This window comes from Cydia strobilella, chromosome 10 (genome assembly GCF_947568885.1).
Source record: "Cydia strobilella chromosome 10, ilCydStro3.1, whole genome shotgun sequence".
Classification (NCBI taxonomy): Eukaryota; Metazoa; Arthropoda; class Insecta; order Lepidoptera; family Tortricidae; genus Cydia; species Cydia strobilella.
In genome coordinates, this window is record NC_086050.1 from 5,135,553 (window position 1) to 5,147,808 (window position 12,256).

Genomic DNA, 12,256 nt, shown 5'->3' on the forward strand with positions numbered 1-12,256 from the left:
TATTAACTAGTAAGTATGCTTTTCGTAAATAAAAAAGCTAACCGTATCGATAACAAACTAAATACAAAAACTATTAACTAGGTGAACTTGAAACCTAAGTAGCGTGACTAACGCATACAACTACACGAACCCATAATGTTTACCAAACAAAGACACGTGTTAAACACATCAATCAATTATATACCCACCGTCATCGCAATAAAGTTCCTAATCGAAGACGTACCCTCTCAGACGGATGCCCAGACATATTGATATATCGACATCAAAGCCCAGTTTCCATTTAAGTCCAGCTCCATATAAAGAAACGCAAAATTATCAAACAAAGTTAATGGAAAAAACGTCTCTGGCCTATTTAATACAAGGTGTAGAATCAAATGATCATTACTCAGGATATCTGGCTTAATGTATTTAATTTCTGCTATACATTAATTATCTCATCCTGATTGGGTCGATGACATTTGGAGGCTTGTGATGGTTTTATAATCGTGCTATAAGGATCAATTAAGTTTTTGTGATGTTTTGGCCAAGGACATGTGTGTCATCGGGTTTCGAATACTGATTTATATTAGATGACTAATTTTATTGCCGATGGCTATAAAAAATAATGATAGACAATAAAGGAGGGGCAGGCCTATTAAAGATTAAATGCTAAAAATTTACATGTCATTTTTAATTTCGCCTGCTTTCTTGTGTGTGTATTATTTGTTTACTAAAGAATAACAAGGTTTATTAAATATATTAATAACGGGTCACACATATTTTAAGTCAAAAAACGCACGACATGGAGGGCTGCGGCCGGCCCTCAGTCTGCGCCGGTCCGTCACCGTCAACGCAAGCTCCTGATGATACTCGTCGGTACGGAGTGAAAAATGTCGAGCGTTTTTTGACTCAAAATACGTGTGACCCGTTATTAATATATTTAATATGTCTGTGTCTCACGGAATTTTTGTCATAACAAGGTTATTATTTCAAATTTATAATTTTAGCCCGAGTTAATACAACTAAAACGTACAACAGCCGAGTTATGAGTGTTACGACACTGACCTACATGTGAACTTATATCTTTATATGCTATTAACTTCTAAATTTAGACATAATCACTATTAAAATTCATTCATTTAAAACTGTCAACGGTCGACCGTATTTACTTCGCATTAAGTTACATTTTAGCACAGCTATCTGACCATATAAGTTTGCATACCAGGGTTAAATAACAGCTAATGCCTATTACAAATTAAAAACCACAAGGTCGTGTCAGCCGCAATTGTCCGCCGCGCCTTTGCAACAATAAAAGTGACTAATATAACATCTCTTTCAAAAGTTCAATTCAAAATTATACCTTAATTACTTAAACCAAACGCTCAAAATCAAATGCAATTAATTCCAGGATAGGTGTTTGCGAAAACAATTTTTCCATCATAAAAGAATACGAAAGAACTGATCGTATGATCAATTTGCATATTCGCGTGGCTATAGTAAAAGTTTTATCATACCAACTTTAGGCTGTAGTTTTACGACAGCGAAGCTATTAAGTGCAAAATTAATTTTGTATCACCGTTCATAGTAGGTGCCTATAAGTAGAATGTATATGTAGAAATATAATTTATTAACCCAAAACAGCACGCATAAAATGCCCTTGACTTGCGGCTCCCATGTTTTATATGTCTCACAAAGCGTTAAAAGTTATAATATAGAAAATAAAATAGGTATTAACGTTTAGAATAGAATAGCGTTTCAACAATAAACTGTGTATGTTTCATGATTTTTATCTTCTACATGTTTATAAGAAACATAATGGCGTTTATTAACTTTAATATAGCGCTATCGTGTATCAAGCGAAGCAGTACTTATGTTATATAATTTTAATTGTTTTAGACTTGTTCTTCGGCAGTGAAAATATCACTTAGTAAAATCACACAGCGTGTAATACCACACAGAATGTACAAAATTTATTTAAATACGTTTTATGAATTTTGTATCCTCATGCGATAAATAATAATAACTACTGTAGGTAGTGTTTTAAGGTAAATAAACTTTATGGCTAAAGACTATTTGCCGCCACTTAAAGAAAATCTAACATAATTATTTTGATTTTGTTTATGTTCGGTTTGTTTGAATAACACTAGACTATTTGGTAGAGTAGGTGTTCTAAGTACGCTATTGCACATGAAAATCATGTTATGATTCTGTCAAAGTTTAAAGGCTAATCAAAGATAAACCGAGTAAAGTCTGTTTTTTTATTCCGTAGACTAAAATGACGTTTCATGTGTAAGACATGACATTTCTTAGTACCACATGAAATGTCATTTTAGTCTACGGAATAAAAAAACAGAATATAGAATATTTTATTATTAAACCGTAAAAACAATGGGTTTATCATTTCTGAAACTGAAACCTGGATAAAAGTCGGAGAATAGTCGCATGACAAAAACATATAGATGGACATTACCACACATTCATTAGAAATAATGAAATATAGTGAGAAAACAAACGAAAGCCATAACTATATCGTAACCACATTCCGAAAGATTATAGAATACCAACCGCACACGATTCGCTATTATACCATTACACTGTCACAGCAAGACTGACAAGCGATATAGAGCTATCACCATCTGACGCTGGACAACTTTATCAAAAAGATTACATCTACGTTTAAACTTCTAAAGGAATATAAACTCAAATAAACTTAACTTAAGATTCAAATCTATGTATTTAAAATTGTAGAAGAGACCCTATCACAGATTTAATCTTGATCTGATCACGCTATGCAACTTGCTCTTGTGGTTTTGATAGCTATGATTATTTGAATTAAACAGTTTTATAAACGGACTTTCGGTACACGTGGTTGTAATTGCTCTAGTAATTGCTTAACGAATAGCTTAAGGTTGATATGTTTTACGTCTACTTTCATGTAATTATAGCCAATAGGGTTAGTTTAATTCTACATGTATGTTCTTGCGCGGCGCCACAACGAAAAAGTCCAAGATGGCTAGACAGTGTAGGGAAAACTTAAGGAAAATGAGAAATTACACAAACTAGAATAGGGATCATGATAGCCGGAGGAAGATAGTACGTCAAGACCCACAAAAGAATGTAGCGCCATCGGAAGAAGAAGTAATTCGAAAGAACGCGCGGCGTATTAGAATAGAATAGAAAAAATATATTAGTAAGCAGCAAACACAGAAGAAAAAATTATACAAACAAAAAAACATAGCAATTAGAGACATAGAAAGGAGGGAACAAGCATGATGCTGGCGACTACCAGCGCTGATCTTCAGATAAGACCATCAGGTGAAACGATCACGGCAGGTAACGAAAGGGAAAAAACATGTTGAATAGACAGAAATAAACTTAAATACAGTGAATTAAAGATTAAATAAATAGGCATATACAGAAAAAAATATGCAACATAGAGAAAACAGAAGACACATTAGATAAAGATAATATTTATAAGTTCATCAACTATAAAATCAGACCGATGCCATCTTGGCTTATTAAAACATCTTCGATCATAAACTTAAATATGGTCACCCGGAGCTCACTTCGACTTCAAGGTTTTGGTAAAAATAGTAGCCTATCTCATTATAATCTAATTGAAACAAAGTGCAAAAGGTACATGGGAACGGCTGCCTCGGTCGGTTCCTCAACCACTTCTGTAATTTGAAACTCGTGATCAAGCCTCATCTCTGAATCGTTTGGACACAGTGTTAGAAGGATCGATAACAAGCATCAAGATGTCAAAACATAATACAATTAGTTTCGATCAAATTGTATGTGAGTATCTTCTTACTTGTAAAGGTCTCGTTAGTTCCACGCTACTTTGTCCGCAGATAATCGTAAATACGTACAGGGGTCAACATCAATACTCGTATGAGAATTCACGGTATTTGAAATAGATTGAAATCGTATGGGTTAGCTCAAACTGGTTTACCTACGCTAACAGAAAACTTCTTGTTGGTTTTTTTTTTTAATCCGGCCTTCACCACTGGAGGGCTTCGTCACTTTTTCTTTAATATATGACATCTATTACAGTTTTTATATTTTTTAAAGTTTAATTTTGAAGTCAGAAACAATTTTGTATGTACCTAATCGATAGCTATAACACGTCATTTCCTCTTTAATACATTAGCAATATTGGTTCACACATGTCATTTTAAATAATTCGAACTTTCCCGCACAGACGCCGCCGTGTGAACAATTTTGAAAGTTCCCATACAATTTTTTCTGTCACTACAGTATTCGATAAAATCCCGTATACGGTATACGGGAAAAATTAACGCCGTGTGAACCTAGCGTCAAATAATTTAATTTCAGATCCATTTCGTACCTTGTCACGGTGACAATCAATATGAAAGTCGCTAGAGACCTCATACGAACTCACTATGACAAAGTACAAAATGGTTAGGAAGTAAAATTCGTTGATTGTACTCATAAAACAATAAATAAAAAATAAATTATAAAAACTAACTGTAAATGAGTCAAGGCAAGCGGCAATTGTTTGCGAAGAGTATCCAAGGAATGCATGCAATCGTACGAAATACACGAATGCGGCAATTAACCCTAATTCCATCAAATTACGGCACGAGAAAAACTTTAAATTGGATTTTAGCCAGTTGTTTTTATTTATATGACTTATTTGCCAGTTTACCTTTTTTATAAATGAGTACTTAGTTGCTATCTAGTTGACTTTATTGTTATGTCACACACAAGATCGTATGCTTTTCATTACAAATATTGATCAGTAGCTCTCATATTATGACTTCAGAAACAACTCACAGAAAGTTCCCACAAACAAATAATATTTTGAATAGTCCTATGATACTGATTTAAACTTTCACGATTTCTACACATTATTAAATTGTAAAACGGGACTTAAGTCCTATGATGTCAATATTCTCAATATTAAGATTAACTGGTGGTGTTTTATTTTCGAAATAAATATAAAATCTTTTTCAGTGATATACCTTAAAATCCCCTCTTTCTATTAAATCGGTCAAAAAAATTGTGCCCGGGTATGTTGTAATGTGTACTTACCTTATGTTACATGCTCAGCGTGTTTACTGCTCATTTTCACAACAAAGATTCCTTACCTGAAAAGAAAAAGAAAACATAATTACTTTAAGTCCATTACCTCGTAATACCTTACTAATTGCAGAATTAGGGCCTTATTAAACAAAATTATATTATTTACAGTGTTGGTAGTAGGTACTGTTTCAGTACAAAGTTATCATTGCCGTTAACGGGATGCTGCGGTGGAGTAAAATATTCAAATAAATTATTTTGACAGCAGTAAAATATGTTTGTATCCCCATAAGATGGAATAAATGCATTGAGAATGTTTACCTTTTGTTATAGGATAATTCTACATTCTAGGGTCATTGTTGTTAAATTGCAATGAACTTTAACAAATCAATAACTTCTTCAATATTTGGTCAACAATTTTCTGAGGTTTACATAGATAATGGACGCTTGATAAAAATACAGTAATAATTTTGTCAATATTACTGACGATGACGTTTGATTGCAGGTATTAAAATAACGAATTGAACTTTACGATAATCGACGCCGGAGAATCAGTTTCGTAAGTACTTGCGTACAGGAGTGTCTTAAAAATAGAAAAATACGTTGTTAAAACCAGTGAATTTACATTGAAATCACCCTTTACAGAATCCGGTTGGTACTCGTCTTTATAGACTAGTTTGTGGTCGTCGAACAGCCGTTTTAGTATGCACTATTGAAAACGAACATAAAATGCATTAGAGTACTGCATTGGAAACTCGACTCATATGAATTGTAAGAAAGAGTAAAATATCATTCTTTTGTCATTTTTTCTTTCTTTTTTAACCCGGTTTTTGTTCGACCGGATTTTGTCCCAAAAGAGCCCATGAATCAGGCATCGGTAACGGGAGGTTTTATCGCTTAAATTTCCTTCAGCGAAAATTTTCTTGGTACGATAGAAAAGGCGCGGGCTAGGTTTCCGCAACTCAACGTCATAGTTTTCGCCCATTTTGCGGATTTTGCGTAATAAGTTAGTCGGCGCTCTCTTGCCAATATGTCTCTGTCAAGAAGACTAGCATACCTACTCTTAATGTTACAGACGACTTCTAGAAGAGACCTGAAAAATAATACATATTCTTTATTCCTATTTATTTTTCGCGTAATTAACACAATAATGCAATAGAACTACTACAGCATACACTGTGTAATTGTGCCACCTGTTTCACTTTCGCCCTAATTGCGCTTTCGGCAAAACACCACGTTTTCGCTAATTGGTGATTGGCGAATTGTTGTCGCGTATCGAATGGTCTTCGGGTATGGATTTTATTTTTTGCAGGAAACCAGTACGTTATAATTACAGAATGCTCAACGAATATGTCAAGCAATGTCTTTTTAAAGTAACTCCAGTTCCACATGCAAGTTATGAAAAAGTAGATCGCGCTGTGCCGAACCGAGATGAAGATGTTGGTCAGTCACAAGCTAGTAGGTTAACTGTCGATAAATATTTCATGTCAGGGATCTTTCATCTTTTACAAACTCGATTATAAACGGCGATTTTCTAAAGATTACTCGCAGCTATTATATGACGCTACAAGTTACAATTTTACAAGTCTAATCCGACAATATTGATGGGATTGACACAAGAGACTCTTTGACCAATGCCCGTTTAAACTTGTAAAACTGTAGACATGTATTTAAAAGGCTCTGAACATAAATCCCTCAACGTATAATAAACTAAGTCTAACCATCAGCCCAAGATAGACAAATCCACTAAACAAACCCAAGGAAAGCTGTCCTAGCAATCGAAAGTGCTCGATTGCTATCAGAACCGGCACTGATAAGGCAATACTAGGGAGGAACTTACTCTGCAGTGCCTTATACAGCTAGTTTTTGTTTACAATGTGAATTTCTCTTTCTAATGTTGTTTATCGGTTCTCATGGCATTTCAGGGTTATAAAATATAGCTATTAAATAAGCAATAATTGTTTCTTATACGAGTATCTTATTGTTGTGCGCTTTCTTGAAGGAAGAATTTCTAACTACACTAAGTGAGTTTATTGCGCAAAGAGTAATATAGATAGATAGATAGATTTATTTATTGGTATTGATTATACACTGTCAACATTACCATTATTATTATTGTCATTATTTACCTATTTATAAAAAAATAATCAATTATGAATATGATAGATGGCCAATATAAACTCTTTATTGATGTTAGACTCGTTTGAACTATCTCGGTAAGCAATGTAATTGTTTGTAAAAGATAGCAAGATAGTTTTTCAACCTAGTCTAGACTCGCAGTTATAGTGCTTTAAAATTCATAATGCACTAGATTACATGCATAATGTAAGTGCTAGAAAGTCAATAATGGATATCGAGAAAAAGTAGGTGGTCCGATGTAGGCCATCACGGTCCAACTGTGGTCGGAACTCGGGGTTCTTCATCCGAGGATTTAATTAATAAAAATATTAAAAAGTAAAGAAACAAAAGTAAAAATTAAGATATTTTTTTAAGCAAATTTAGACTTTAGAAGAATTCGTTAACTTATAATTTAAAGGGGTTGAAATTTTAAACATTTCGTTGCTTATTTAAACCGAACGACTGGGAGGCCTTGGTAATTTTTTCCTTCGTATAATAAGACATTTATTTCGGTTTATAGTTTAAATATGTAGTAGTGTGTTCTACTTGAACTTGGTATAACACAAATTAAAATAATTTCATAGAAAGTAATTTAATTTGTTCTTAGAGCATTTCGTTGCTTTTGACAGGGTTTTTTGGAATATTTTATAGGTACAACATAAGATAAAATGCATTGTGGACTACTTAATTGAAACAAGGATTTGTATAGGCTCCACTACAGATCCCTGAGTGATCTAAACAATACCGGAACTATTTAATGATGTCACCCTATACTATTTCTTCAATACTAAATAAATATTAAGTACCTGACATTAAATCGAAACACATACATTGTCAATATTAAATTATTTCTAAATAATCAAACATGTATTTATCGATTTTACGAAGTCTATCAATATTAAAAGCCTAACAGGATTTTTTTTCCGTTAGTTTTAAAAAAGTAAACATGTATGAGTGTTAAAATCATTTGTTTGTAGTAATGCTGATGACTCGTCCTATTGTTTAAGATTTATAAATAGTGGTAGGCAATGGAATAAAAATAATGATCATTAAAATTCAACACACGACAAAAACAAAGGCGTGGAGAGATGAGCTGCGATGATTATTGTGCGGTTGTTGACATTGTTTTTGAATAATAGATGTTTACACTTATGATTCTATCTTCACTTCTTTCATAGTAGATAGGTGCATTTGTCATGTATATAGTACCTACACAACTTTAAAACCTAATCTTATTACGAAGCTGGTACTTACGCTCGGTTATCGTGATGACCTACAGCGGGCTGAGTGTACAATCAGAAAGCTTTAATTCAAATCAGATGCACTGATTTTGATATAGCTTGTTTTATAACCAAAGGTAATACTTGAATGGCTTGTATTTTAAATCACATTTAGAAACGGGTCTATCGCGAATTTATTTTGTAACCTTTATGTACCGACGTTTCGACACAGGTTTCACTGGTCGTGGTCGCGGCTAACTCACGACACAACACTCACGGTGAGTGTTGTGTGTCGGACTATTGACAATAATTAACTTTTATGTGTAGTGGGTGGTTTGAAAATGTGATGTCTACCTCGAACTTTAAATGCACTTTTCGTGGGGTAGTCACACAAATCTCTGTTTTGACATTTTGCTGGGACGTCAGTTAGCCGCGACCACGACCAGTGAAACCTCTGTCGAAACGTCGGTAAATAAAGGTAACAAAATAAATTCGCGATAGACCCGTTTCTAAATGTGATTTAATATGTGTTCAAACCGCGAAAGGCTTGTATTTTTATCAATAGTTTATACTTGTATGTTTTTAGTATGTACTCGTATATTTATTCCTTAATAGGACAAATATAAAAGCAAAGAGCCGCCTAAGAGTTAATTAACGATACCAAGACATTAACTTCGACTGAAGGTTTTTACTAAAGTGTTTGCCGCTAATTGCCACTAACTCTGATAGTCAGCGTTAATTATAGTTAACTCCCGCAAACACGTTTATAACCTGACTATGGATTAACCATTAAGCAAGGCGGTATCTGTAAGATATATCATATATGCAGAAAATTACTTTATTACTTTCCAATAACTATTAAATTAAAATGACAAAAAATTGCGACAAAATGCAAAGTAAATTGCGATTTGCAATCACTCTATAATACTACGCAGGATCATAATAACTTTACTATTTCTAAAATAAAGATTTGATAATATCTAAATTTTATATTTTCAATCGTAATTTATCGTAATTACAATTACAAAAACCCGGCCAAGTGCGACCAGGCTGTAACTCATGAACCGTGATAACTAGACAGTTGAATTATTCACAGATGATGTATTTCTGTTGCCGCTATAACAAAAAATACTAAAAACAGAATAAAATAAATATTTAAGTGGGGCTCCCATACAACAAACGTGATTTTTTTGCCGTTATTTTGCGTATAATACTATTTTTGGTTTGGTTTGGCCGGTTTTTTTACATTTATGTTGTACTGGGATGATTAAATTAAGTAAATAGAAATGCTATTAAAAACACAGTAAATTTCACAGTGTTTAAATGACCGGCTTACCACCACCATTATCATAAATATTAACCAGGTGATTAAATGAAACCTGCGCGAGCGCCGGTCACTGCGCTTCTATAGACACAATCGATTGACTGATTTTAATCCTTATTGCAACGAATTAAAGTGTACCAATGGTTAGTAAAAAGTGTCTGTGTAAGTACCATCGTCCACGCTGTAATTGACAGTTTGTAACCCCAATTGCTCAGACGATAAAGTCCACAAATGGTCAATCAACTGTTGTGTGAGTACATCGAGAGCAAAAATCTCAACGATAATGATAATGGTAGCCGATTACACGGAGTAGGCGGACAGGTTGCTGCTAATTGTCATTGACTGATTTCTAATATTTATCTTTTTAATCATAGTGTGTGCAAGGAGTTAATCGAGATTATATGCTATGAAAATGCGTGTGCTTAAGTTACGGTTGCAAAGAATTCATTATTTTCTGCTACAACTTCTTGAAGTATCTCTCGATATTTTGCGTAAACATACTAAGTATAATAGTTGCAGAAGGCCGTTGTGTGTTTGCTGTGACTGTACATTAGGTTGTAAGCAATTATTTTTCATGTTCTTTAAAAGTGACTCTGTGCTCCATTTTTTTAACATTTAATACCTATGCCACTTGGTTCGATTCATAAAAAATGTCGCCAGATTTATTTTGACTTATCATTATCAATTCAGCCAGCCAGCTCTTAAATCATCTGTCCTGGATTTTAGTTACCCTGTATTATTAATGAAAATTATCGGGTAGGTACCAGTGTCTTTTAACACGTCTCATAAGTATATCTCTATTATCTCTAATGAACGCTAAACAACTTACTGTAAATTAATAAAAAAATAGAAAAACAGGAGATAGAGCAGAAATGAAAAGCGGCATATTTTCTTGGAAATCTATTGAAATGCGTAGCGTTTTAACATAATTACCTATACACGGTGTTTTCCACCGTTGCTTACGAGATTTATTAACTTAAGCGACCGCAACATTTGCAACGCACGCGCATACCGTTCAATGGTCAATTATAGTAGCCGGCGGAATAAAGGTAACATTTGAATTGCGACTGCAATGTTACTGCAGCAGTGTTGACCCCTGTTTTATCACCCTTCACCCATTGAAATCTCTTTAGGAAGCCTTATTTTTATTTTTATTGAAGTGCAAGCATACCGTTAGATTAGAAACGTAATAAACCAAAAAACTTCTTAAAAGAAAATGAACCCTCCAATTTGCTGTAACTTTTTTTAAATTTAATTTAGAAGTGGAGATGTTTTCATAAATTCAGTTTATTTCTAATTAAAAAGACCCATGTGTTCAATTTGTGGTGTATTTAAAAAAAATACGTTTATTACCAGACACAAAATAGTACAGCAATGGAAAAAACACAGAAACATTATGGTGTAGGTAACTTAAACTAAAGTAACAAAAAACTAGTATATGGAAGTAGACAGACATAACGTAAGACAATGAAACAAATTATGCATTTAAAACCATACAAAAAAAAGTTTTGGGGCTTCGAATATCAGATTTTGGGTAATTTAGGAAAAACATTTAAAAAATCGTATCTCCAGAACCGTGTCTCCAAGGACCAAGGTTCCAAGGACGGAAAGGACGGAAATGACACCACCTACACCCCAAAAATTTTTGACGGGTCAAGTGCCAAACACCCGCTGTACCTATATATTTCATTTAGGTATTTTCAAGTGTCAATCAATTGTGTTTATAAATAAATACTACCTGGGGCCCAGTTCTCTAACGGTATTAGTCTAGTATTATTAGTGTGTTGCCATGGTAACCCATATGACTTGACAGTTCGTGGACTAATATTATTAGTCTAATACCGTTTGAGAAATGGCCCCTGTTAGTGAAATGTTTTCGTCATCAACACCATACAGACCTAAAGTAGCGGAAACAAAACTGATACAGGTTGCCAGAAAAGGTATGAGTGGGTAACTATAGCCCGACCAGTTAAATTGAAACCAGGTTGATATATTTCATATGTGCTACGTTTGGACACTTTGGACATGTAGTTCGGACATATTATTAAACATTTATATCTAATATCTAGTTCCTTTTTGGATTGGTATTGTTTCATATTCGGCAATGTATACAATGTAGGTACATAAAAAGATGCACAACGGGACGCGCTAAAATATATATATATTATGACATATTCTAATAGCTTTACCTCCATTCTGTCTCAAACATAGTTTTTAGGCCATCGAATGTGAGGGCATGACGTTAAGTTTCACGTGAGATACTCATAAATATCTACTGAACGTGGATATATTCGAGTTTTGTTTCGTAATCTCTCAAAAACCAAAACTCTTCCTTCTATATGTAAATATATGTACGGTATTATATAATTTCTATCCTAAGCTAATTTAATGTTAATAGTAAATGTACCTACTTCATATGTTATCAAATTGTACGGCTCACCCGGTATTGTATTGTCCTAGCTCTAAAGTATATTGTTTTGTATGGTAGGTTTTAATTAATTGTACTGTATAACATTAGTATTTAAGTTTTTATTACTAACACTTCTATGGGTTATGCCTGAAATAAATG

General features: G+C 33.6%; 1 protein-coding gene across 2 annotated transcripts in view; it reads right to left on the reverse strand.

Moving 5' to 3' along the window:
* The window catches only part of LOC134744533 (axoneme-associated protein mst101(2)), a 169,676-nt gene that overhangs the window by 96,051 nt on the left and 61,369 nt on the right, over positions 1-12,256 (reverse strand). The window contains exon 2 of one of the 2 annotated variants that reach the window (XM_063678340.1): positions 5,038-5,088. The exons of the other annotated variant lie outside the window; for it this stretch is intronic. The gene's annotated coding sequence lies outside the window, so the exon portion shown is untranslated. The remainder of the gene's footprint in view (positions 1-5,037; positions 5,089-12,256) is intronic. 2 annotated transcript variants of the gene reach the window in all.